We start from the raw sequence: 27505 nt of genomic DNA, 5'->3' as shown, positions 1-27505 counted from the left end.
AACAATAGCACACCGCAGCCAAGTCTCATTTTTGGCTCTGTCCTTCTGAACCCAAACATCATACCTTTGTTTATGCAGAGCTTTTAAAATATCCTCATGTTACTGTGCTGACTTAGCTAAAAACATAAATTATATTCCTTGTGTTTCAACAACACTTAAATTAGGAAAACGTTGTCCAGTGGACAAAACTGTATTCGCTGTTTGGCCAGATGATTTGGAGGAGATTAAAGTCATTTTAGGATGTTTCAGTGCCTAACTTCCAGAGAAGAGAAATTTGTCAGACTTACTGTCCCAGCAACTCCTTAAGAACTGCTGCGTTCAAGACAAATTCCCTTCAGGAGATTGATTCGCTAAGATGTCAATATATAGCTTGTCATTTATTGATTGCCTGAGAAAAATACAACACAAATTACCTATCCAAATGTTTTTGCTTTAAGGCAGTATGCAGTAAAGAGACACTTCGTTTAGTGAGGGGATTAAGGAGGAACCAACCAGCCCACTTTAATAAGAGCTTGTGAATTTCATGTTCTGCCTCTGACTGCTTCTCACAGTGATTCACAAACTATTGTCAATACTCCTGGTCCTTCACCTCTCACGTCACGTCTGAGTTTCAGATTTTAAACCCCCTCAAATGTGGCAATGGAAACTGATTCTTCAGTCTTGACTTTCCTTTTTCCCACCAAATCAGCAACTTAGAGTAGATTCTTAACTCAGTGGATCTCTGGCCACTCCAGGAACTTCCACCACGCCCCCTACATCCTGGATCCACATCTGTCCAAACTGGAGTGAATGACCTTCCCACCAGCCTTTCTGAAAACCCCATTTCATGGAAATCATGCCTATGGATGCTGTGATGACTAAGAAAGGTACAGAGAGAAAGGTGTCTGGCCAATTGCTCAGCACCTAGTAAGTGTTTTGAGGAATGTCTCTTTCAATCGCAAGTGACAGACATCTAATTCAAACCATGTTAATAAAAGGTGGAACTGATTTTGTATGGTTCTCATAACCAAGCCAGTCTGGGCTGATGAAGTCAGTACTCAAGAGAAGAGGCCAAGGTTGTGCCTTCAGTTCTTTGTGACTCTTCTTGGCTTAATTTCAACAACATTCTCTTCACATGGTTAATATGATGGCCACACACAGCCTTGGACTCACAGCCTCCCAGATTACTAATGTTAGTGGAAGGAGGACTTCTCTTTCTTAATGCCCGTATACAAATCACAATAAAGACCCCAATTGGCCCTGATTGGCTTATATGTCCATATATATAAAATCATCTCAGGGCGCCTGGGTGGCTCAGTTGGTTAAGAGACTGCCTTCGGCTCAGGTCATGATCCTGGAGTCCCGGGATCGAGTCCCGCATCGGGCTCCCTGCTCCGCGGGGAGCCTGCTTCTCCCTCTGCCCTCTTCCCTCTCGTGCTCTCTGTCTCGCATTCTCTCTCTCTCAAATAAATAAATAAAATCTTAAATAAAATAAAATAAAATAAAATAAAATCATCTCTGAACCAATCATTGTAACCAGGGAAACCTAGTACTCTGATTGACCAGCATGAAACAGATTAGCATGGGAATAGAAGGTATCATATCAGATCATGGAGTGGGGAAGAGTGATTTCCAAAAGGAGGATTTACTTTACCTAAAAGGGAGAATGAATGCCCCACAGGCAAAAACCATAGACACACTCCCCCCTCCCTGAATAGGTGAATGAAGCCACTAGTTGAAAATATTTCTCTCCTCCCTCGCTGCTCCCTAAATACTTCAAACTCCATCTGTCAGGGTGAGTTAAAGCAAATGTATGGACCATGAGCCAATACCCACAGACCAAACATAATACCCAATGCAAGATTTGCTGGTAGATTATCTTGCAATTTTCCAAGCAGCTATATACAATTTTTTCAGTGAATTGGATAAATACAAGAGAAGGTTGTGTTTAGCCAGAGAAGTGATAGGGTGGGTTTTTTTTTTCTTTTTTCCAATATTTGAAAAGTCGTGACATGTAATAGTCTTGGCCCACAATGTTATAGAAATGCACGTAACAGTTCCCTTCCTCTCATAAGCAATTTCCTTCCTGACAGGCTCAAGTGGATGAGTGATTGCATCTGTGCTGTCTTCTTGAGGATCTGAGTGAAAAGTGTCTTGGAAACAATACTGCTATCTTAGAATGTTGTCTGCTCTGATCAGTTATAAAGACTTAAATTCAGTCTCTGATACAAGCCTTCACCGAAAAATGCAAGGCTCCTTAATCTACAATTCATACCATGGATCAAAGTATAACTAGCTGAGTGGACAGAGGAATTATCCAATGTATTACAAGTAACTCTCAAGAAGTTACATAGGCAATTGGGAAAGCAATGTGACTGAGTCCCAAAATGGGTGGCTGGGTTTTCCCTGGTGGAGAATGACTGACAATGTTAATGGAAAAAGGCGTCCATGGGGATGATGAGTGGTAGTCCAGAGAACTCAGTTAACATTCAACTTTTCACAGCTGGTGTGTGATGAAAATGAAGACTGACCCATACCTTCTGTGGCCACTGGAGCATGTCACCCAGGAACGCACACATAGGCATGCTGCGTAGGAAGGGAACAGCACACCAATAGGAGTGATGACACATCTCATTCCTTGAGATGCGTGTGCCATAGGGGCCCCAAGACCATTCCCAAAATGAAAAGTCAGATGGAACACTGGAGAGGGGAGTGTGGGTCTCATGTTGTTCATAACTTTGTCATTGATGAGAAGTCACAGATTAATTTTCTCATGATGCATTTGTGCCCCAGCAGCTCATTGGCATTAGCCTAACTCTACTGAGATGGAAAAACGGGGCTCAGGAAACCAGCCCAGGCTGTCAGCTATAATTGATGGCTTAAAAAGGATTCTGTATTACCCAGGTGACTGTTGTAATTGAATAAAAGTGAGAGGCAGAGATGGTGTCATTTGGGGCCTTGAATTTCCTTCAGCAAGTGAACCCCAAACAACAGATTGAGCTAGGCAGGATTAAAGATCTCAAGATAATTTAAACACATAAAATAACATAACGCTAATGATTCAGTGCCTAGAAAAAGTCCCTAAACCTGGTAGGTAGTTTGTGAATGTTTGTCATTTAAATGAGGGAATATCAACCTTTTTTCTTTTATATCATACAGTGTCCCAGAATCACAACATATTTTTGAGTTTAAACAAATTGGGCTTTGACAACATTCGTATGGAGTGTCAAAAAGGGTCTATGAAATCCTTTTCTCTTGATAGTTGAGGAATCTGAGATATGAAGAAGTTAAATGATTTGAAGATAACATTTCATAAATTCTGGATGAGGTAAAGAGAAAACATATCTTGAACTTCTTGCTTCCCCTCCAGAGAATAATCCCATTCTCTCACTGTTTCTGTCAGCTTGCTGTCTGAAGTCACTGTGGTATAACAATGCTAGTAAGAACCTTGATTTTTCAACAGTGATCAGGAGCAGATCTGTCTCTTGGCCCATTTAGAGATGGTGCCAAGAGGAGCTTCCTTTCTCTTCTCTCAAAGATGCTAAATGCCCTCCTATGTGTTCACTGGCGATTGTTGCATCTCTGATGAAAGTCCTACTGAATTGGTAACTTAGAGTGGATTCCTGGCTCAGCCAGATACTCTGGAGAAATGCCTGAGCCCACCAGCCTAGTCCAGGAACATTCATGTCCCCCTCCTGTCCCAACCTGGAGAATAGGGTCAAACAGAGATGACTCAAGGGAAAGAGTCAAGAGCTCCCGGATGATCAGCCATAGGTGTGACCTCAGCCCCCACCTCCCCAAGCCCACCTTCTGCAGGTGAGCAAAAGGAGTCTGCAGAGGGGCGAAAGTGAAGCAACCTTGCACTCCAGCTGAAATCACGTCCAGAACATGCAAACTCACCAGGGACCCTAAGTGTCTCTGGATTCACAGAGAGTCCTTCTAGGGAGAGGGTGGACCTTCCATCATGGAGCTGCTTTCCTTGGGCTGCATGCTTTGTGAGATCAAACAAGCCACTCTCCCTCATCTGTATGTGAGATGGACTGGACATCCAGATTAACTGAATGGAAGCAATGTGTTTAGTTCTTGAAAGAAAACACTCAGAAAAACAGAAAAGAAAAGGAGTCAGGAGGCGAGGGGGTCTTTTTCATTGTTATAGCAACACTAAACTAATTGCCTGTTGAGTAATTTCCTTTATTATGGCTAGTGCAATAATTGAATAGTTGGTCTCATGTTAAATAATCATTACACCTTGGAAATCTAAAAAACTAGACAAAATTGACATTTTCAAAATCCCTTGGTTCAAATACATAATAGCTGCATGAGCTTGAGCAAATGAATTCAGAGTCTGGATTTCTTTATCTGAAATGAGAGCTTTCAGATTTCCTAGGATTATTTGAGGATTAAATGAAATCAGGTATGTATCAGGCCTAACACAGTGCTTTATAAAGTTTTCAAGAGAAGCTGATTGCATTTCTCTTCCATGTGCAACCAAATTCTTTTTCCTCTGACCCGGCCTTGGGAGAGATGTGCTCCCAACAACACTCCCCAACTGTTCTGTGATGAAACCAAGTCAGTCTTTCTCTGAGCCCTACTTTCTTTTTTTTTTTTTAAAGATTTTATTTATTTATTTGAGAGAGAGAATGAGAGAGAGCGAGCATGAGAGGGAGGAGGGTCAGAGGGAGAAGTAGACCCCCCGCCGAGCAGGGAGCCCGATGCGGGACTCGATCCCAGGACTCCAGGATCATGACCTGAGCCGAAGGCAGTCGCTTAACCAACTGAGCCACCCAGGCGCCCTGAGCCCTACTTTCTTTCTTCATTATGAGAGGATGGTACTGGGCCATCTCTGAGATTCCTGTGGGCTGTGCCGTGTTTTAATTTTCCCCAGAAAAGATGCATCCCATGGCAAGGCCCCCAGAAGCTTCTCTTCTTTCCTGGTTCTATTCCTGTCCCTCCATGTGTGAGGTATGGCCATAGTTTTCTAATGCCTGTGGCCAAGATGCCTCCTCTTTTATCTAAAAGCCATAAGAAAAAGCCAGGCAACACTTCTTCACTGTATGCTCCCACAGGAACTCCAGCTGAAGCTGAGAAAAGGGTCCTGGACTTCAGCTTCCACATCAGTGAATCTTTAGTCCAAGGGCACTAGGGAATAAGGGGGAAGCTATATTGTTATCAAACCAAGTGTAGTAAGCTACCCACCCATTATTTCATATACATTTCATAACAAGAATTTACTTTCTATAAAGTATTTGGGACCATAGACCAGAACTGCAACCTTTCTGCTGTGCAACTTTGAGCAAGCTACCTAGCCTATCTGTGCCTCCGTGTCTGCATCTATAAAATAGGCACTGTAAGAAAACTTGCCTCATAGAGTTGTTGTCAAGATTAAAAACATAGATGTGGGGGCACCTGGGTTGTTCAGTCGGTTAAGCGTCTGACTCTTGATTTCGGCTCAGCTCATGATCTCGGGGTTATGAGATCAAGCCCTGCTTCAGGATCCACACTCAGTGCCCCCTCTTAAGATTCTCTCTCTCGGGGGCGCCTGGGTGGCTCAGTCGTTAAGCGTCTGCCTTCAGCTCAGGTCATAATCCCAACGTCCTGGGATCGAGCCCCACATCAGGCTCCCCGCTCGGCGGGAAGCCTGCTTCTCCCTCTCCCACACCCCCTGCTTGTGTTCCCTCTCTCGCTGTGTCTCTCTCTGTCAAATAAATAAATAAAATCTTAAAAAAAAAAAAAGATTCTCTCTCTCCATCTCCCTCTGCCCCTCCCCCACTCATGCTCACTCTCTCTCCTTCTAATAATAATACAATAAAATACTTCAAAAACATTATAGATGTAAAGTATTTCAACAACGCCTGGCATATGAACATACGCTCACTGTTGTTTGCTATTCTTTGTGTTTTTATTGTTCTGTGCCAGAGTCTTTGCTATTGACCAGCCATCAGCTATAAAACAGCTACAACTCTTACTCATAAAGAATTTGCAGCCTCACAAGACAGACCTACATGCAGCTAACCTCAGTATGTGGTCAGTCTGCCAGTTCATTCTAGAGTTGTCTCCATGTGCCAAGCATTCTGGGGTGTTCTGGACACACAGATGGACATGCCATGGTCCCTAATTATATGAAGTCAGGGGAGTCACAGGGAGGTCCATGTGGACTTGGCCTGCCTTGATTTGAATCTAAAATACCAGTTGTTAGCTATGTGGGTGATCTTGAGCAAGTTTCTTAATCTCTGCAACCTTCCATTTTCTTATCTGCATTGACTGAGCTTTACATGAGATGCTATGTGTGAAGCCCTGACACAGAACACAGCCCAAGTAGACCCAAGCAGCTCCTGCTGGGTACTTATAGCAAAGTGTGGGAAATGCCACAAGGCAGTAGACCCCAGGTGCCATGGAGGCCTAGAGGAGGGACACCCAACTCAGACAGTGATGAGAAGAGGTGCCAGTGAAGCTTTCTGAAGAAGGGAGTCCTTGGGGTGACTGGTGAAGAACAAGCCAGGGTTGACTTGGTATGGCATTGTAGAACATTCCACATAGAGAAAAAACGAGATCTAGAAAATGTACTGCAGACAGAGTTTACTGCAGCATTTTCTCACCATGAGGGTACCTGCAGGATAAAACAGCTTCCCTGCCAGTTCAGGTCAAAGGAAGTTGAATCTTGAAGTTTAAAAACTTTATCTTGAGTTAATGGCCCATACAGGACCAGTCTAGCTCGAACTGCAGAGCCGAATCACCCAGATTTGTTTATCATACTGGAACTTAATGGGGATGATGGGAGGTCTGTCCCTGAGTGTCATCAGCCCTTGCCACCTGCATTCCATGTGAAGTTTGACATAGAATAAAGACCTAGCTTGGCAAAGCTAGTTTTGAGTGGTTCATAGTCGAGTTAGACCATATCCTGCTGTGCAGCTCTCAGAAGAATGAAGTTGGCATTAGCTAGGACACACAGCATGAGGGAGGTCAGCACATCCTCCACTTAAGAGATTAGCAAAGGTAGAAATTCTGGCAGCCTCCCCAGGCCCAGGAGAACCATAAGGGCAGACTATAATGCTGACAGCAGTTACATTTTGCAGACATCCACTGCAGAGGAAAGGCTGTTATTCAACAACATGCCTAGGACACCTTTGAAAACAGAAAATAACTTTCTTGCAACAAATGACCCCAGAAACAAAATCACCCCACCTTCCAGATTCCTAATCCCTGCAGCTTTAAACTAGAAGTCACATACAGGGAAGATACTTGGGGATGCCAGTGGGTGTACAAGCCTGTGCCCCCCCCTCAGGGGCTGACTGGGCAAACTCAAGAAAATATGGAGAAGAAGGTGAAAATGATGACCAATGTAGGAATGCTCTTCTTCTGCCCTTTTCTCAGCTTTAAGAATGTCTCTGTTGAGATAAAAAGATGTGATTTGCATCCACACAAGAGTTTTGTTGTATTTTGTTTATTTGAGCCCTGTTTGTTTGCTGTTTTTTAATCTGCACCTCCTCTCACTGGTCCCTTGGTAAATCCATCTGCAGGGTATGAAGTAGCCCAGGAAAACCCAAAGGTGGCAGCTGCTTTCCTTGGGAGTAGCTCCATACAAATGAAAACTATCAGTCTCTGTTATACATGAATTTAGAGAGGAAAATGTTAGGATATGCAGTTTTCATCCAAACGTTTGTCTCTATAGTGGCGGATTTTTGCTAGCTCCTCATCCTCCATCTAACTTGCAAATGTTGCAATTATCCCAGACTCAGTCTTGCTCTTTCCCTTCTCTCCCCAGACAAAATCATCCATCTATGTGGCTTTCACAGATCTATGCTTTTCATTTCCATACTAGTCAGCAATAACCATCACTACCCCCAACTCTGAGGCTTAAAACAACAAAGGCTTATTTATCTTTCACACAAAGAATTCCGGGGGTCTGGATGTCTCTCTGTGTTGGCTATCCTTTACGTGATGTTCATCATGTCTCCTCTGTGTCAGAGCTTCCATGGTAGGAGAAAACTGGGTGCTTGAATCTTGCATAGGCAACTAGTTGATTTGCCTGAAAGTAACATGTAGCACTTTCACTCACATTTGACTTGTCCAGTCAAACCATGTGGTCCTCCATCATGACTGCCTTTCCATCCTCACCTCATACCACTCACCCCTCTCTCACTTCTGTCACACCAGACTCTGAAGACCTCCAAAAAGGGCTGCATCTCCCCCTCCTCTGAGGACTTCCCAAAGTGTGGTTGACTATTGCTGAAATTGTCCACCAGTAATTTACACCTCCCTGTCCTCACTCCCTCAAGCCCCTGTCACATTGACTTTGAGCTTGGCCGTGTGATTCGCTGTGGTCACTAGACAATAAAAAATGTGAGATAAGCAGATACTTGCTCAACAAATCTTTCTCTTTCTGCTCTTTGGAATCTTGAGTCTACCATGTGGAGAAGCCCTCACTAGCCAACTGGAGGAAGAGACAGCACTGAAGCAGAGATGAGGCATCTCATTTGAAGACCTCTAGACCAAACATTCTGCCAACCACTAAATATATGAATAGAGCCATTCTAGACACTCCAGACCCAGCCAAGAAGCCAGCTGAGCATAGAGAGATCAGTCAAGCCAGCCCTGGAGCAGAAAACCACCCAGCTGACCCAAAGAATTACGAGAAATAATACATGTTTGCTGTTTATGGCTGGTTTGTTATGCAGCAAATGCTAACTGACACATAAGAACTATCCTGTTGAGAAGGTTCTTTCTTTTTACTGTAATGGCTCCCTTCTTATCTTTCAAGCCTCGGTAAAATGGCAACATTTAGATCCTAATTATAATGACAGATTTATTTACACAAAATCATCAGCATTTATACTTGATTTATAACTTCTGATTGTCTGGGGCCGATGGTTTTTATTAAACTCTTTCTATTGGTCTAGGCAACAATATCTATTATACCCACAGCACGATTTATATCTCCACTACCTTTATGTAGTGAAGCCAATGCCATTCCTATATTTTTACCTAAAACTTCTCATTTTATCCCCCATCTGCTATGTCAACAGATCTTCCCAAGATATTCGATGTAATTTAATAAATGTTTCTAGATATCTACTACATGATCAGTTAGGCACTGAGCACTTACAGATGAGTAAACCACAGTCCCTACACTTGACAGTTTACAGTAATAGAGCAAACAATACATGAATAAAGGAAATGCAGAAAGCAGGATGCTTGTAACAGCAGAAACATGGGGAGGGGCAGAGCTAGCATAGAGATAGGAAAACTGTCTCAGGTGAAGAAAGGGGGAGGCAAAGCAGCATCCATTGAATAATGCTTCTTGGAGTTCATTCTTGGAGTTGCGTTTTAAAAGATAAGAGGTGGACAAAACAGGGGAAAGCATTCCAGGCTGAGAAAAAGACCACGTGTAAATTAAAAAAGTGAAAACCCCAGGGTGTGGGTAACGAAGGTGGGGATAGACTATGGGCAGTTGTGTGTTCCTGGAAGGTAAGGTGCAGGGGGCAGCAGGAGGGAATGAGGCTTGCTGAGCAGGCAGGGGCCAGATAATGGTAGACTTTGCATGCCATCTCAGGGAATCTGGATGTTCTGATGTCTTCTTCCACTTCCCTTTATCACATGGATTATTGCCCTGGAAATGAGTAAGTGAGTCATCTGTATCTCACCCATCTGCACCCAATCTGCACCACCTCTGACACGAAGGGTTTTTATCTGCCTTTAGGATAACAATTTCCTGCTTTCTGAATCTGTTCTTTCTCTTCCTCTTCCACTCAACACCTTCCCTCCCCGTGCCTCCACCAGCAGACCGCCCCCCCCCCACATCACACACAGTCTCTCCTGTCATTATTGGTTTCATCGCTAATTCTCCCCTTTCCCCTTTCCTCTTACATCATCCTATATCACAAATGGAATGACTTGTAGAGGAGAGAACACATTTCGAGCAGAGGCCAAGGTGTGACTGAAGGTGAGAACCACCTGATCTTAGGGGCAGGAGGGAGGACAGAGCAAGAAGTGATCCCAACAAGGATGTATGTGTTGGGCTGGAGTCAAAGTTTCATGGTTGGGGGGTGGGGGGTGGGGCAGCAGGTGTTTGAGGAGAAGTGAGTGAGAAAGGAAGGTTGTGGTCCAACAGTGGTGGGCCAGAGTTACAGGCTGAGATGTCTAGGTTTCCAATCTGAAGGCAGCAGGGAGCTTCTGCAGACTTAACTAGATGATTCTGTGTGATACTGGGTGGAAAGGAGAGGAGTCATACGCTGCCTTGGCATAAATTGCATGACACTGGAATAAACAAAATGTTATCCAGAACAAACATGAGAGGAAGGGACCAGAAAGAATGGAAGAGTAACCATGCAATGTAAGGAAGGGTAGTCACACTCTGGTTATGTGTCAACTATCGTGTTATGTGTCAAATAATATGATAAGCTCTTTACATGTGTTCTCTTGCTTCACTTCATTAGTCCTCCCAATAGCCATGTGAGTTAATGCTCTTGCCTCCTATTTAATAGATCAGAGATTGAGAGATTTAGTGAACTGAGCAAGGTCACATAGCTGGTGAGGGATGGAACTGGGGCTCTAGTCCACAGTTGCTCTACAGCACTTGGGACACTTACAGAAGAATGCTTCCAGGCCCCTTGACAGGAAAGCCTGACACCTAAGAGCTCCACACAGCCCTCATTTAGATGGTCTCTTCCTCTTCCATCTGTTCAAATAAAAATATGTGTTTGGTTAGCCTCCCATCTGTGATTTTATGTCAAAATGTATTTTATTTTCCACATCCCCTTCTTTTGAATTCCAATCTCTATCTCTGTCATTAGTTTTCAATTTTAGACCATAGAGGCCTCCTTTGCCAAGGCCCCCTCTCTCCTTCTGTACTTTGGTTATTATGATTTACATCTGGGGACCCTCCACTCGTGAGGAGAGGACAGATGCCCCTCTTTTTGAAGGAGCCCATTAAAAACCAGTTATCAAGCCAAACGCAGTTACATCCCTCCCATGATGCTCTCTCTCCCTCACACCTGCAACCACTTTCTCATCCTGTCCTCCAGGAATCCCCTGTCCTCCCCTCCATCCACCTTGGGCCAGTCCTGGTACTCACCCTCTTCCTGAACAGTTCTCTTTGCCCTGCTGCCCTGGGTCTCTCAATCATGTTCTGGCCATGAATGTCCAAGCTCTTCACTTTTCCAAGCTCAGCTGTCCCTGCTTCTTCTCACACCTGGATCTGTACAATCTCCTCCCAATTGCCCTGACTTATTGATGCTTCATGTGTTGTTACTCAACGAGGTTGACAGAATAATGGCTCCCCAAAGATCTTTACAACCTAATCTCCAATACCGGTGAATGTGTTATCTTCCAGGGTAAAAGGGACTTTGCAAATGTGATTAAATTAAGGACCTTGAGATAGGAAGATTATCCAGGGTTTTCTGAGTTGCCCAATGTGATCACAGGGAACCTTACAAATGGAAGAAGGAGACAGTAAGAGAGGTAAGAGTGGTACAATGTGGGAAGGACTCCAAATGCTGCTGCTGGTTCTGAAGATGGGGAAAGAGGGCCACAAGCCAAGGAAGGTGGACAGCCTCTAGGAGATGGATTCTCCTCTAGAGGCTCCAGAACGGAATGCAGGCCTGCTGACACCTTGACTTTAGTCCAGTGAGACCTGTGTTGGACTGCTACACTATGGAACTATAGAATAACAAATGTGTATTGTTTAAGCCACAAAATTTGTAGTTATGCATAACAGTCACTATAGAAAACCGATACACTCCCTCACTGAGTCTTTTTAGAGATTAAAAAATGGAGCCTGGATCAACTGAAATTACTCCAGAAAGGGGAATTTGGGGTCTTCTCTGATTAACTGAAGGTTGACTTAAAAACCCTTTTTGCCAGAGACCTTTCAAGAAATAGCCTTGAAATACTGTTTCTCCAGCTCAGTGAGCCGAGTGTACTCTATATGTTCACTATTCAGTATGGTCCATGGGCCAGCAGCCTTAGCAGCACCCAGCAGCAGACTAGGAAATAAAAATGACAAGGGGCCAACTGGCTCAGAATCTGCATTTTAACAAGATATGCAGATGATTCAGATGCACTTCAAGTTTGAAATGCACTGCTCTCCACGATTACAAATTATACTAACATATTTGTGTTGATTGCATTCTTACAGCCAGTCACCATCTGTCTACTTAGACTTCCTCAAGTTGAGAGCTGGACAGCAACTTGAAGATCACTTCATCTGGTGGCTTTCAAACATATTCACCAGAAGAACTTAATTTTAAAAGAAATCTTTCCAATCAGGGGAAGGATATGTGTCCACAGAACCCTACCTGCCTCCATCCCTCTACCACCAGCCCGAGAGTCACTTGTGTGGATCTCTTTGGAACCTGAAGGGGTTCACCTCACATAGTTTGAAAAACAGATTTCAAGCTAATTCTCTCTTAATATGTATGGGAAAATGAAGACTTGAAGAGGAGAAGAGACTTGCCAAGAGTCATAGGTACAATTATGAAGCTGCAAAGGTGGGCTTGGAAAGCCTAGAACCTTCTCAACATGATAGACTTGTTAATGATCTTGACTGCACCCAATGAGGGAGGGTCTATTTCCATCGCTGTTGTGATTATGGTCTCCATGTTAGAGATGAGCAACCTAAGGACAAAGGTGTAGGCGATGGGCAATAAAGGATGGGGGCTGATCTTCCTGACTCCAAAGCCCCAGTTTTTTCTTTTAAGCCTTACTTCTCCAGTAGGCTTGCTAGAAAACAAGTTGACTGTCTCAGAGAAGTAGAGGTCCTTAGATCTTCTGAAGACCCTTTATTAAGTGTAGATGCTTCTTATTGTATTTATTTTACTATCAGTAAGTTTTTTAATGTATGCCTCCCCAGCTCTGGGTTCATTTCTGCATCCTCAGGGCTTAGCACAGCAATCAGCAGTACACAGTAAATGTTGACTGAATAAGTTATTACTAATGATAACCAATGGTTATTGCAAGTTCACTGTACACCAAACACTGTTCATTTCATCTTTTCTGGCCTCATATTCCTGCTTTATAAAATAATGATTAATGGACAGATAGATGGTTGGGTGGATGAGACGGATGGATGGATCAACTGTGGGGTGGATGGATGGATGGATGGATGGATGGATGGATGGATGGATGGAGAAATGGACAAACAGATATTAGGGTGGATCATTGGCTGCTCAGATGAGGGGGAAGTATACCTTAATGTCTAGAAGATTTTTCACCAAAATTTTGAATCTGGTTGCAATTCCCCTCCTTTGTGAAATTGCAAACACAATTAGCAGAGTACAAAAGCTAGAAATGCTCTTTGGATGGTCTTGATTCAACCATTCTGAGAATTAAGGAATTCTTGTGCAGAAAGTGCTTTAAAAATACAGTTAGGAGGAAGTTTTATGAAAAAATAACAACTGAATTGCTGGACTCTCTCACAGTATATGCATGCCTCTCTTTCAGGGCTTTTAAAAGGTTTTGTTTTATATGTGGATGGGGGAAAGATGGAGGAAGAGTAGGGGACCATATTTCAACTGGTCCCCGGAATTGAGCTGGATATCTACCAGACCACTCTGAGCACCCAGGAACCAGCCTGAGATGTAAGAAGATCTGGATCTCTACAAACAGAATATTGCAGGCTGTTGGTTTTGAGGTACGAAGCGGGGAGCTGTGATTCCGCGGGCAGATATCAGAGGATAAACGGCAGCGGGAGGGTGCCTGGCTGTGGGGATCCTACACCGCCAGTGAGTGACAGCCTCACGCGCTGTGGACAGGGCACAGACTCCCAGACACGTAGCGGTGGGGAAAGGACTTTAGGGCAGCTCCCAGGGCAGAAACCTGGAGCGGCGGGGTCGCGCCTGCGAACTGCAGCCCCCGGGACGGAAACCCTGAGGGGCGGAGTCGCGCACGCGTGAACTGGAAGTGGCTGGCGGTTTTAGAAGCACAAAGGGCAGAGATGCTCACCGACCTGGAGGCAGGACTGGGGGCGCTGCGGAGGGGCGCACAACCCAGGACGCTGCAGTTTATAGCAGCACGGACAGAAATGGAGATGGTGTGGCCTGGAGAGCTCACTGAAGAACAGACTGCGGTCTCTCTGCTCTGAGGCAGAGGGTTGGAAATGGTCTCTTCTGCTTCGACTCGTGGAAGAAATGCAGAAAGCCGCCAGGAAAAGCCACCAGAGAACAAAAGCCCCAAAGACTGATTCCCGCTGAGCCCATCCCCCGCCACAGGGGCACAGGGCAACTCCGCCCAAACAGGGTTGCCTGAGTAACAGTGCGGCAGGCCCCTCCCCCAGAAGACAAGCTGGGAAAACAAGAGGCCAGCAACCCTAAGGCCCCAAGAAAACAGGTGCATCTTGCTTGGGTTCTGGTCAATAATTTGGACTCTATACATTCCCTCAAACACCCATCAACAGAATGACTAGGAGGAGGAACCCCCAAAATAGAAAAGACTCAGAGATTATGACTTATGCTGCAGATTTACAAATGGATGCAGATATAACCAAGATGTCGGAGATGGAATTCAGGCTAGCAATTGTGAAGACAATGGCTAGAATGGAGAAATCAATTAATGGCAACACAGAGTCTCTAAGGGCAGAAATGAAAGGTGAATTGGCAGAACTTAAAAATGCTATCAGTGAGATCCAATCCAATCTAGATAATCTAACAGCTAGGGTAACTGAGGCAGAAGAGCGAATAAGCGACCTGGAAGACAATATAATAGATAAAAAGGGAAAAGAGGAGGCCAGGGAAAAACAACTCAGAATCCATGAAAATAGAATCAGAGAAATAAGTGACACCATGAAACATTCCAATGTCAGAATAATTGGAATCCCGGAGGAAGTGGAGAGAGAGAGAGGACTAGAAGATGTATTTGAGCAAATTGTAGCTGAGAACTTCCCTAATCTGGGGAATGAAACAAACATTCGAGTCCTAGAGGCAGAGAGGACCCCTCCTAAGATCAAGGAAAACAGGCCAACACCCCGGCATGTAATAGTAAAACTTGCAAATCTGAGAACCAAGGAAACCATCTTAAGGGCAGTTAAGGGGAAGAGATTCCTTACGTACAGAGGGAGGAACATCAGAATAATGTCAGACCTAGCCACAGAGACCTGGCAAGCCAGAAAGGCCTGGCAAGACATACTTAGTGTACTAAATGAGAAGAACATGCAGCCAAGAATATTTCATCTGGCAAGGCTTTCATTTAGAATGGATGGAGAGATGCAGAGCTTCTACAACCGGCAGAAACTGAAAGAATATGTGACCATTAAACCGGCCCTGCAAGAAATATTAAAGGGGGGTTCTATAAAAGGAGAAAGACCCCAAGAGTGATAAACAATAGAAATTTACAGGGACAATCTATAAAAACAACGTCTTCACAGGCAACATGATGACAATTAATTCATATCTTTCAATAATCACTCTCAACGTGAATGGCCTAAATGCTCCCATAAAATGGCACAGGGTTGAAGACTGGATAAAAAGACAGGACCCATCCATATGCTGTCTACAAGAGACTCATTTGAACCTAAAGATATCCAGACTGAAAATGAAGGGATGGAGATCCATCTCTCATGCCAGCAGACCTCAAAAAAAGCTGGGGTAGCAATTCTTATATCAGACAAATTAGATTTTAAACTAAAGTCTGTAATAAGAGACACAGAAGGACACTATATCATTCTTAAAGGGTCTATCCAACAAGAAGATCTAACAATTGTAAATATCCCTGTCCCCCAACATGGGAGCAGCCATCTACATAAGCCAACTGTTAACCAAAATAAAGAGTCATATTGATAACAATATGTTAATTGTAGGAGACCTCAATATTCCACTCTCAGCAATGGACAGATCATCTAAGCAGAAAATCAACAAGGAAACAAGAGCTTTGAATGATACATTGGACCAGATGGACCTCATAGATATTTACAGAACATTCCACCCTAAAACAACAGAATACTCATTCTTCTTGAGCACACATGGAACTTTCTCCAGAATAGACCACATACTGGGTCACAAGTCAGGTCTCAACTGATACCAAAAGATTGAGATTATTCCCTGCATATTCTCAGACCACAATGCTCTAAAACTGGAACTCAATCACAAGAAAAAATTTGGCAGAAATTCAAACACGTGGAAGCTAAAGACTACTCTGCTCAAGAATGTTTGGGTCAACCAGGAAATCAAAGAAGAACTTAAACAATTCATGGAAATCAATGAGAACGACAACACATCGGTCCAAAACCTATGGGATACTGCAAAGGCGGTCCTAAGGGGGAAATACATAGCCATCCAAGCCTCACTCAAAAAAAATAGAAAAATCCCGAATTCACCAACTAAGTCTACACCTTAAAGAACTAGAGAAAAAGCAACAAATGATGCCTAAGCCACGCATTAGAAGAGAAATAATTAAAATTAGAGCAGAAATCAGTGAATTAGAAACCAGAAACACAGTAGATCAGATCAATGAAACTAGAAGTTGGTTCTTTGAAAGAATTAATAAGATCGATAAACCACTGGCCAGACTTATCCAAAAGAAAAGAGAAAGGACCCAAATTAATAAAATTATGAATGAAAGGGCAGAGATCACGACTAACACCAAGGAAATAGAAACAATTATTAGAAATTATTATCAACAACTATATGCCAATAAACTAAACAATCTGGATGAAATGGAGGCCTTCCTGGAAACCTATAAGCTGCCAAGACTGAAACAGGAAGAAATTGACAACCTGAATAGGCAAATAACCAGGAACGAGATAGAAGCAGTGATCAAAAACCTCCCAAAAAACAAGAGTCCAGGGCCTGATGGATTCCCTGGGGAATTCTACCAAACGTTCAAAGAAGAAATAATACCTATTCTACTGAAGCTGTTTCAAAAAATAGAAACAGAAGGAAAACTTCCAAACTCACTCTATGAGGCCAGCATTACCTTAATCCCCAAACCAGGCAAAGACTCCATCAAAAAGGAGAATTTCAGACCGATATCCCTGATGAATATGGATTCCAAAATCCTCAAAAAAGTCCTAGCTAATAGGATCCAACAATACATTAAAAGGATCATCCACCACGACCAAGTGGGATTTATCCCCGAGATGCAAGCGTGGTTCAACATTCACAAATCAATCAATGTGATAGAACACATTAACAAGAGGAGAGAGAAGAACCATATGGTCCTCTCAATTGATGCAGAAAAAGCATTTGACAAAATACAACATCCTTTCCTGATTAAAACTCTCCAGAGTATAGGGATAGAGGGAACATTCCTCAAGTTCATAAAATCCATCTATGAAAAACCCACAGAGAATATTATCCTCAATGGGGAAAAGATGAGAGCCTTTCCCTTAAGATCAGGAGCACGTCAAGGATGCCCACTCTCGCCACTATTATTCAACATAGTACTAGAAGTCCTAGCAACAGCAATCAGACAACAAAAAGAAATAAAAGGTATTCAAATTGGCAAAGAAGAAGCCAAACTCTCTTTTCGCAGATGACATGATACTTTATGTGGAAAACCCAAAAGACTCCACCCCCAAATTACTAGAACTCATCCAGCAATTCAGTAATGTGGCAGGATACAAAATCAATGCACAGAAATCATTTGCTTTCTTTTTTTTTCTTTTCTTTTTTTTAAAGATTTTATTTATTTATTTGAGACAGAGAGAATGAGAGAGAGAGAGAGAACATGAGAGGGGGGAGGGTCAGAGGGAGAAGCAGGCTCCCTGCCGAGCAGGGAGCCCGATGCGGGACTCGATCCAGGGACTCCAGGATCATGACCTGAGCCGAAAGCAGTCGCTTAACCAACTGAGCCATCCAGGCGCCCTCATTTGCTTTCTTATACACTAACAACGCAACTGTAGAAAGAGAAATTAGAGAAACGATTCCATTTACAATAGCACCAAAAACCATAAGATACCTTGGAATAAACCTAACCAAAGAGGTAAAGGATCTATACTCTAGGAACTACAAAACACTCATGAAAGAAATTGAAGAAGACACAAAAAGATGGAAAAATATTCCATGCTCATGGATCGGAAGAATAAACATTGTTAAAATGTCTATGCTACCCAGAGCAATCTATACCTTCAATGCCATCCCGATCAAAATTCCAATGACATTTTTCAAAGTGCTGGAACAAACAATCCTCAAATTTGTATGGAATCAGAAAAGACCCCAAATCACCAAGGAAATGTTGAAAAAGAAAAACAAAGCTGGGGGCATCACGTTGCCCAATTTCAAGCTATATTACAAAGCTGTGATCACCAAGACAGCATGGTCCTGGCACAAAAACAGACATACAGACCAATGGAACAGAATAGAGAACCCAGATATGGACTCTCAACTCTATGGTCAAATCTTTGACAAAGCAGGAAAAAACATGCAATGGAAAAAAAGACAGTCTCTTCAATAAATGGTGCTGGGAAAATTGGACAGCCACATGCAGAAGAATGAAACTCGACCATTCTCTAACACCATTCACAAAGATAAACTCAAAGTGGATGAAAGACCTCAATGTGAGACAAGAATCCATCAAAATCCTAGAGGAGAACATAGGCAGTAACCTCTTTGACATCGGCCACAGCAACTTCTTTCAAGATACATCTCCAAAAGCTAGTGAAACAAAAGCAAAAATGAACTTTTGGGACTTCATCAAGATAAAATGCTTCTGCACAGCAAAGGAAACAGTCAACAAAACAAAGAGGCAACCCACAGAATGGGAGAAGATATTTGCAAATGACACTATAGAAAAGGGCTGGTGTCCAAGATCTATAAAGAACTTCTCACACTCAACACCCAAAAAACAAATAATCAAGTCAAAAAGTGGGCAGAAGAGATGAAAAGACACTTACTTCTCTGAAGAAGACATACAAATGGCTAACAGACACATGAAAAAATGTTCATCATCATTAGCCATCAGGGAAATCCAAATCAAAACCACATTGAGATACCACCTTACACCAGTTAGAATGGCAAAAATGGACAGGGAAAGAAACAACAAATGTTGGAGAGGTTGTGGAGAAAGGGGAACCCTCTTACACTGTTGGTGGGAATGCAAGTTGGTAGAGTCACTTTGGAAAACAGTGTGGAGGTTCCTCAAAAAGTTAAAAATAGAGCTACCCTATGACCCAACAATTGCACTACTGGGCATTTACCCCAAAGACACAGATGTAGTGAAAAGAAGGGGCATATGCACCCCAGTGTTCATAGCAGCAATGTCTGCAATAGCCAAACTGTGGAAAGAGCCGAGATGCCCTTCAACAGATGAATGGATAAAGAAGATGTGGTCCATATATACAATGGAATATTACTCAGTCATCAGAAAAGATGAATACCCAACTTTTACATCAACATGGATGGGACTGGAGGAGATTATGCTAAGTGAAATAAGTCAAGCAGAGAAAGTCAATTATCATATGGTTTCACTTATTTGTGGAACATAAGGAATAGCATGGAGGACATTAGGAGAAGGAAGGGAAAAATGGGGGGGTGGGAATTGAAGGGAGAGATGAACCATGAGAGACTATGGACTCTGAGAAACAAACAGGGTTTTAGAGGGGAGGGGGGAGGGGTGATTGGTTAGCCCGGTGATGGGTATTAAGGAGGGCACGTACTGCATGGAGCACTGGGTCTTATACGAAAACAATGGATCGTGGATCACCACATCAAAAACCAATGATATATTGTATGGTGACTAACATAACATAATAAAATTAAAAAATATATAAAAAAGTAAAATTAAATTAAAAAATAAAATAAAATAAAAAAATAAAAGGTTTTGTTTTTTTTAAGTTCAGTTTTGCAGGTTTTTAAAAAATTTATTATTTAATTAACACTTCCTCACAATAGCACTAAATAAGTAGATTACAAGGATAATATTTTATTCATCCCTTTATTTCTACTATGAAGCATAGAATTTGAAATATATTGTTTCAATAAATACCAAATAAATGAATGAATGAATGAATTTGATTGCTATCAGAAGACATTTGAGCACTGAGAGTTTATAAATTTTTCATTCTTTCAACAAATGCTAATAAAAGCCTGCTATTCCCAAGGACGTGTTCAGGTCACCCTGAGGTATGCAAAGTGAATGCAATACTTTGAAGCAGACATAACTTCACTGTGGTTGCATGTGAGGAAACTATGAGAAATCAGGTCACTGCGCAAATGTGTCCACTCATGCAACAAATATCTATTGACCACCGACAACGTGCCAGTAAGCTGTACCTTGTGAAGAGCCTGGAATACCATGTCAAGGATTTTAGATGTCATGCGAGGGACCATGTTTAGTCATTGGAGGGCTTTGCACAGTGGGCTGAAATCAGAGCAGAGCTGCAAAAAGAAATGGAAGGACAATATGCTGCTATAAAATTGAAAAATAGCTAAATACTTTCTCCCATAAATGCTTAGCTGTGCTTGTCTCTGTCAAGTTCTGGTTTCTTTTTTAAATCTCAAAGATAAGAACTTTGTATAGAATTCCCACATGGTGATAGAGGACATGAACTCTGGAGTCAGACAGACCTGATTTTACCTCTTGGCTATGCTTCTCATCAAGAGCGTGATCTTGGGTGAGTAAGAATCCGTCTGGGCTTCAGTGGCCACATACAAAAAATGAGAGAAATAATAGTAGCACTGTACAGAGTTATAGTGATAGCTAAATGAAGTAATAAAGGCAAAACACTTAGCTCTATGCATGGCATACAGTAACCGCTCAGTAAATACCTGATGACCAGAGCACAGCAGATATGGGGGTGGATGGGGCTAGCCAATGATTGAGCACCTAATGTCAGACAAGTCCTCCATTCTATGTTTAAGCATGCATTTGTTCAGTGAGCTTCATGAAGCCTCTACTAGGAGCTATTCTAAGGATTCTGGACACAGCAGTGAAGAGAACAGAACAAGAACAAAAGTCCTTACCCTCAGGGAACTCCCATTCTAGCAGCATGCTTCATCTTCATAGTGTGCCTCTTTCTTTACCTGTGAGACAGTAGTTAAGAGCTGAACTGTCCTCGCACAGTCTTGAGGAAAATTCAATTATTAAATGTGAAGCGCTTCAAACAGCACCTAGCACAGAGTAGAGGCGTGTGGAAGGCGCTGCTATTATAAATAATAGTTTTTGTTCTTCTTACTGTCTTTATTATTTTTGTAGGGAATCATGACCTACCTCCTGTACCTCCGGCACCAGCCGCAAAGCGAACTTGTAGGGACTATTACCTATGTTTTACAAAGAAGTCAAGTAGTCTTATTAAAATAACACGGTTATTAAAGGCAGAGCCAGAACTTAAGCAAAATCTGTCTCCAAACCCAATACAAACATTCTCCAGCTTCCTCTCCACCAGCCCTTGAGAAAAATTTATTTTATATACACTGACTAGTATAAACAATTATATCATATGCTTCTTTTCCCAGAGTCATTTAAGCTCTTAATAAATGGGTTTTCCTGATTTTGCAGTGATGGATGAGAGAATTAGCAGCACTTTTGGAATTTCTACTTCCAGGCTGACCTCATTAGCCTTATTTATAGACCAGGCAGGACAGACATTATGTCCTGTAAACCAAGGAAGGAAGCCCTTATAGGTTGGGGCAGCTTGCTTTGATTATCCATTTGGGGCCATGGAAACCCACACAGTAGTGCTTTTTATTAAGTGTTTTAATACAAACCAGTGAGACAACTTTGGAGTTCTAAAATGCAGGCAGCCATGGGTTTTTTTGAAAAGTGACTTTTAAAAATCTGCAAATTTGTTGTTCTTTCTTCCAGTAATGAATATGCTAGACCCTTTCTCTAAAGACATTTTGAAATCCTCTTTAATCTACAGATTAACACCTAGTTGGAAATTACATTCTTTCTCTGATAAAAGGGACAAATAAGACAAAGATCAATATTGTGTGTGGCAGTGTTTCTCAAAGAGCTAAGTTCAAAGTTACAGCTGAAAACTTCAGGGGGAAAATATGCAAAGTATACGAAAGGGAAGTTGAAAGATAAAGAAGAAAAAAACGGATTAGTAACAATCTTTGCCGGGGCAGGAAATCAACCTAGACATATTTTATTTAAGCCTTTTGACTTTCTGTTTGGGTTGAATTCCAATGGCTTTGAACTTTTTTCAAAAACATCGAAAAATATTTCTTTCAGAGGAAAAGCTCAGTGTGAATACAAGAATTCAGTGAGATCCATTAATTATTTCAGCTCCTGAAGTCCTCGGTAAAGTATCTAGATTCTTCTGGTGAATGAGACTTTCCTGCTGCTTAGAATGCACCTGAGATGCTCATTAAAATGACAGGTTCCCTGATCATATCAGAATCCTACAGAATTAGAAGCCCAGTTGCAAGAGTGGGGTGCAGGAGGAGTTCATAGTTTCAACAAGGCCATGGGTGACGCTGAAGCAGGTCAGAACACTCCCATTCCAACCTTTCCTCACTGGTCTAGTGGCCCATTTTGTGGATGAGAAAACTGAGAACCAGGGAAGGGAAGTAACTCGCCTCTGAATTATTTTTTTATTACGGTAAAATAGACCTAACATAAAATTTACCATTTTAGTCATTTCTAAGTGTGCAGTCCCGTGACATTAAGTACATTTACCTTGTTGTACAACTGATGCTACCATCCATCTCCAGGACTCTTATCATCCCAAAATGAAACTGCATACCCATTCAACACCACCTCTCCATCCCCCACCCCCCAGCTCCTCGCAACCATTACTCTACTTTCAGTCTCTGTGAAATTGACTATTCCGAGCACCACGCGTAAGTGGAATCATACAATATTTGCCTTTTTGTGTCTGGCTTCTTTCACTTAACATAATATCTTCAAGATTCATCCATGGGGTAGCATATTTCCAAATTTCATTCCTTTTTAAAGTTGAATAATATTCTTTTGTATGTATATACCACATTTTGTTTATCCAGTCATCCACCAATGGACATTGAATTTTTACTTTTCACCATCTTGGACCAAAGACATGACATTTCACTTAAAAATCTTCCTTCCTTTTCCTGCACCCCCCTCCAGGGTCACTGGATTTAACAAATGAAAATACAGACTGCCCAGTTGAATTTCAGGTTAAATAAAAAAAGGTATAGATTTTTAGTGTAAGTATGTTCTATGCAGTATTTGAGGCACATGTATGCTAAAAAATTATCCATTGTTTATCTGAAATTTGAATTTAACTGTGTCTTGGATTTTATCTGGCAGCTCTACAGTCCACATTCAGTAAAACCACAAGGAGATTCCTGTCTACTTGGAATCTTGAGTTGCCAGAATTCTTGTTTTTGAACCTTATCTTAATCAAGATTAGTGTAAAGCAAATAAAAGCACAGTATAAGCAAGCACTGTTTGTCCACTTCTCAGGACTGAAAGTTTTGCACCCTTGCCTTCGTCCTGCAAACACCATCTCGACTTTCTAGATAAGGAAACTGAGGCTTGCATATGAGGATTCCCTAAACTCATACAGGTGATAAAAATCAAGGGTTTGGCTCAAGTCCAACACTCCCAGATTTCAAATCCAATCTTTATTCTTTTTTTAATATTTCACTTTAAGAATAGAAATAGGATAGACGATGGGGGGAACAGATACCCTCATTCAATGCTGGAGGGGATGCAAAACGACATAGTTCCAAGAGGGGATTTTGCAATACCTAACAAGCAACCCAAGTAGAGAGCATTTCTCCATCAACCCAGCAACCCCATACCTGAAAATTCACCCAAACATACACTTCCAACAGCATGAAAATACACATGTACATGGTCTTACTGTTTTACTGGTAATTTAAAATATTGGAAACTACTTAAGTGCCCAAATATAGATGTGGGGTGAATAAACTGTAACATATACACACAATGGAGTACTATGAACCTGAAAAAAGACAGGAAGCTTTAGGATTGATGTGAAGTGATCTCCAGGAAATAATGTCAAATGATGAAAGCAATGTGCACAAAGTCTATCTTTTGTGTAAAAAAGAAGAGGAAGTAAGAAACAACTGTGTATCTGCCTATCTTTGTAGAAAGAACCACAGGAAGGATCAAAGCAGAGAAAGCTGAAGTTGAGGGAGGGAAAACAAGGTGGAGGGAGTCCAGGAGTGAATGTCACTTCTCTGAGTAGACCACTGACATAGATTTGACCTTAAGAAGCAAGTTTATTTCTATGTCTTTAAGAAATAATTCTAGGGACACCTGGATGGCTCAGTCGTTAAGCATCTGCCTTCGGCTCAGGTCATGATCCCAGGGTCCTGGGATCGAGTCCCACATGGGGCTCCTTGCTCAGTGAGGAGCCTGCTTCTCCCTCTCCCTCTGCTGCTCCCCCTGCTTATGCTATCTCTCTCTGACAAATAAATAAAAATCTTTAAAAAAAAAAAAGAAATAATTCTAAATCAGCAAGGATGGGATGGAGGAAAGAAAACCTAGAACACAATACACACTAAAATAAATAAGCCCAAAAGTATTTAAAACAAATGCAAAAACTATACTGACAGAGGGTGGATAACTAATATGAGTAACGATGATCCAGTATGTCACTGTGTACCCTTAGTCTTGAGTGGGCCTGGAGACTGGGGGACAATTGAATTCTGCTTAGTGGATGTGTTTCCCCAGTGGTGTGGGTGAAGCAATTTTAAAACTACTTTAAGAGGGATGCCTGGGTGGCTCAGTCAGTTAAGTATCTGAGTCTTGATTTCTTTGGCTCAGGTCACGATCTCAGGGTCGTGAGATCGAGGCCTGCGTCAGGCTCAGCTCTAAGCATGGAGCCTGTTTAATATTCTCTCTCCCTCTCCCTGTGCCCCTGCCCCACTCGTGTGCTCTCTCACTCTCTAAAAAAATAAATAAAAATAAAACTACTTTAAGATGTATAATAGGACTGAACAAATGAGTAATGTGTCATTGCTGTTGTGGGGACCCAGGGTTCTCACTAAGGAAGAAGGGAAATTTAAATATAGAATGGAGGATGGCCAGAACAACCACTGGATTGGAGTTAGAGGCTCCAGTCAGGGCACATTCATGATTCCCAAAACACGTGTGCATGTGCACACACATGTGTATGTGCGCGTGTATTCATGTGTATGTGTGTCCATGGCATGCTAGAGAGAGATCTGATTTTTTAATTTATAGGCTTGCTGTGAGCCCATTGCTAATACAACTGTTATTAAAATTAAATTATATAAGCTTAAAATTAATTACATTAAAAATAAAGGTAATAGAAACAAAACTCATAACATCCTCCTTATTTTACTACATTTTACTATTGTCTATGTGCCTGATCTTAGTTGAATTATTGTACCTGTTCTCAACACCATGTTCAGTAACATCACCTTAAGGTAGCTTAAAATCGGCCACAGTGGGAGTATTTACACCATGGAAATCCATAAATGCTGCAAAGCAAAGTCTTGCTTGTTTGTGGATCTGGTTGCTAAACACATACCAGCATATGATGTTTGTATACACATATGTAAGCATGCATACATTCTCTAGATTTTTTCTTATTATTGCAATGTTAAGAATGCACATCTAAGAACTGGTGCAATATGGTGTTTGCTCACTTCTCCTTTATGGTCTACCTCTGTCTTTCAGAACATCCATTCCAGGAGAGCAAAGCCTTGTTTATTTTTTTTTATTTTTTATTTTTTATTAACATATAATGTATTACTTGTTTCAGGGGTACAGGTCTGGGATTCATCAGTCTTACACAATTCACAGCGCTCACCATAGCACATACCCTCCCCAATGTCCATCACCCAGCCACCCCATCCCTCCCACCCCCCTCCACTCCAGCAACCCTCAGTTTGTTTCCTGAGATTAAGAGTCTCTCATGGTTTGTCTCCCTCTCTGGTTTCGTCTTGTTTCATTTTTCCCTCCCTTCTGCTATAATCCTCTGTCTTGTTTCTCAAATTCCTCATATCAGTGAGATTATATGATAATTGTCTTTCTCTGATTGACTTATTTTGCTTAGCATAAAACCCTCTAGTTCTATCCACGTCGTTGCAAATGGCAAGATTTCATTTTTTTTTTCTTGGTGAATGGATAAAGAAGATGTGGTATATATGTATACATATAATGGAATATTATTCAGCCATCAAAACCTTGTTTATTTTATGTATTGCTATATGTACTGTCTAGGATACAGCCTGCCACAAGGTGAGTAGTTGATAACTTTTTGCCAATTGAGTGAAAAATGACTAATCATTCTCATTTAAAAATTCTAAGGGGTCTCTGATTTGTCATTGTTACATCATGATGAGCCTACCAAAGAATCCCAAGATTCCAACCAAATTTGAGATTGAGACATTCTCTCCAGCAGTGTAAATAGAATGGCACATGAATTCACTGACTTCCACACACAAGCTGGTGTCTCCCAAACTCCCTCTCCACCACTGCCCAGAAAACTAGGGCCCAAGAGGCTGTTGTGATCACTGCCAAATACCCAGGTCCTAGAACAGTGTCTGCCATATAGTAGTCCCTTGATTAATGAAAATGGGATCTCTTCTGGCTGTTCTCAGAAATGAACTTGAGGGGCGCCTGGGTGACTCAGTTGGTTAAGTGTCTGCCTTTGGCTCCCGGTCATGATCCTGGGATCCTGGGATCAGGCCCCGTGTTGGGCTCCCTGCTCAGTGGGGAGTCTGCTTCTCCCTCTGCCTGCTGCACCCCCTGCCTACCCCACTCATGGTTTTTCTCTCTCTCAAATAGATAAATAAAATCTTTAAAAAAAAAATGAACTTAAGGCCTCTCCCTTTTGGATCAGCACTTACACACACAGCCACCATTCCTTAATCAACATACATGTGACTTCAGATAAAGCAAGGGAAGTTATTCTTAGGGGAAAAAAAAAGTTGGGAGCCCAAGTATTCAAATCCAGTGAATAATACTTTTGAAATCAAAGAGGTTATTCACTGAAAGCAAAAAAAAATGTTCAAAGGGTAAGTCACCTTGGAGAGCAGGTCAGGTAACACAGGAGGCCCACCCTGTAATGTCATGGTCCATGGTCTGCTTAGGAATATGGAGTTCAGCCCTTTCTGGATGTGGGCTCCACTGCAAACCTCTGAAATGTGAATAGCTAGCCATTCATGTAAGCACCCTCCCTGTTTGAGGGTAGCTCTGGCCTCTGATTTTTTCTTCTACTGCTTCCTTTGCAAATCCTTCAAAATCCCATCTCCTCCCCCAGGAGCCTGAGGACCTCATCCACCACGTGGCCCCTGAGCCACTTCCCATTTGAGGAGCTCAGGACACCATACTTCCTAACTCTCTCATTGCACTGGAAGAGGACTTTAGGGCTAGAAAAGGAAGGATATGGCAAAGGTCCCACACTAGCTAGCCTCACAACTTTACATCAGAACAACAGGCACAGAAACAGGGCGGAATTGACTCTTTTGCTGTTTCTTAACACAACCAGCCCACCCCTGTCTTTTCTGTCCCGTGGGAGTGTCCTCTGGGAAGGAGAGACCTTATTTAATAAATATCAGTGGACACTTTCTCTGTGTCAGGCACTGTTCTAAGGGGGTTACAGGTATTGACTCATTTTATCCTCACAACAGCCCCATGGATTAGCCACTAATTATGCTCACCAAATACTTCT

The 27505-nt window shown here is 42.1% G+C and overlaps 1 long non-coding RNA gene across 1 annotated transcript in view; it reads right to left on the bottom strand.

The window, feature by feature from the left end:
- The window catches only part of LOC118010698, a 48469-nt gene extending 27490 nt beyond the window's left edge, over window positions 1-20979 (bottom strand). Inside the window, exon 1 of the long non-coding RNA XR_004679298.1 lies at window positions 20868-20979. This is a non-coding gene — a long non-coding RNA (uncharacterized LOC118010698). The remainder of the gene's footprint in view (window positions 1-20867) is intronic.
- Window positions 20980-27505: the final 6526 nt, after the last annotated feature.

The sequence above is a fragment of the Mirounga leonina genome, unplaced genomic scaffold (assembly GCF_011800145.1).
Source record: "Mirounga leonina isolate KUSES-001 unplaced genomic scaffold, KU_Mleo_1.0 Mir_129, whole genome shotgun sequence".
NCBI classification, from domain to species: domain Eukaryota; kingdom Metazoa; phylum Chordata; class Mammalia; order Carnivora; family Phocidae; genus Mirounga; species Mirounga leonina.
This window is presented reverse-complemented; position numbering and strand designations above follow the sequence as displayed.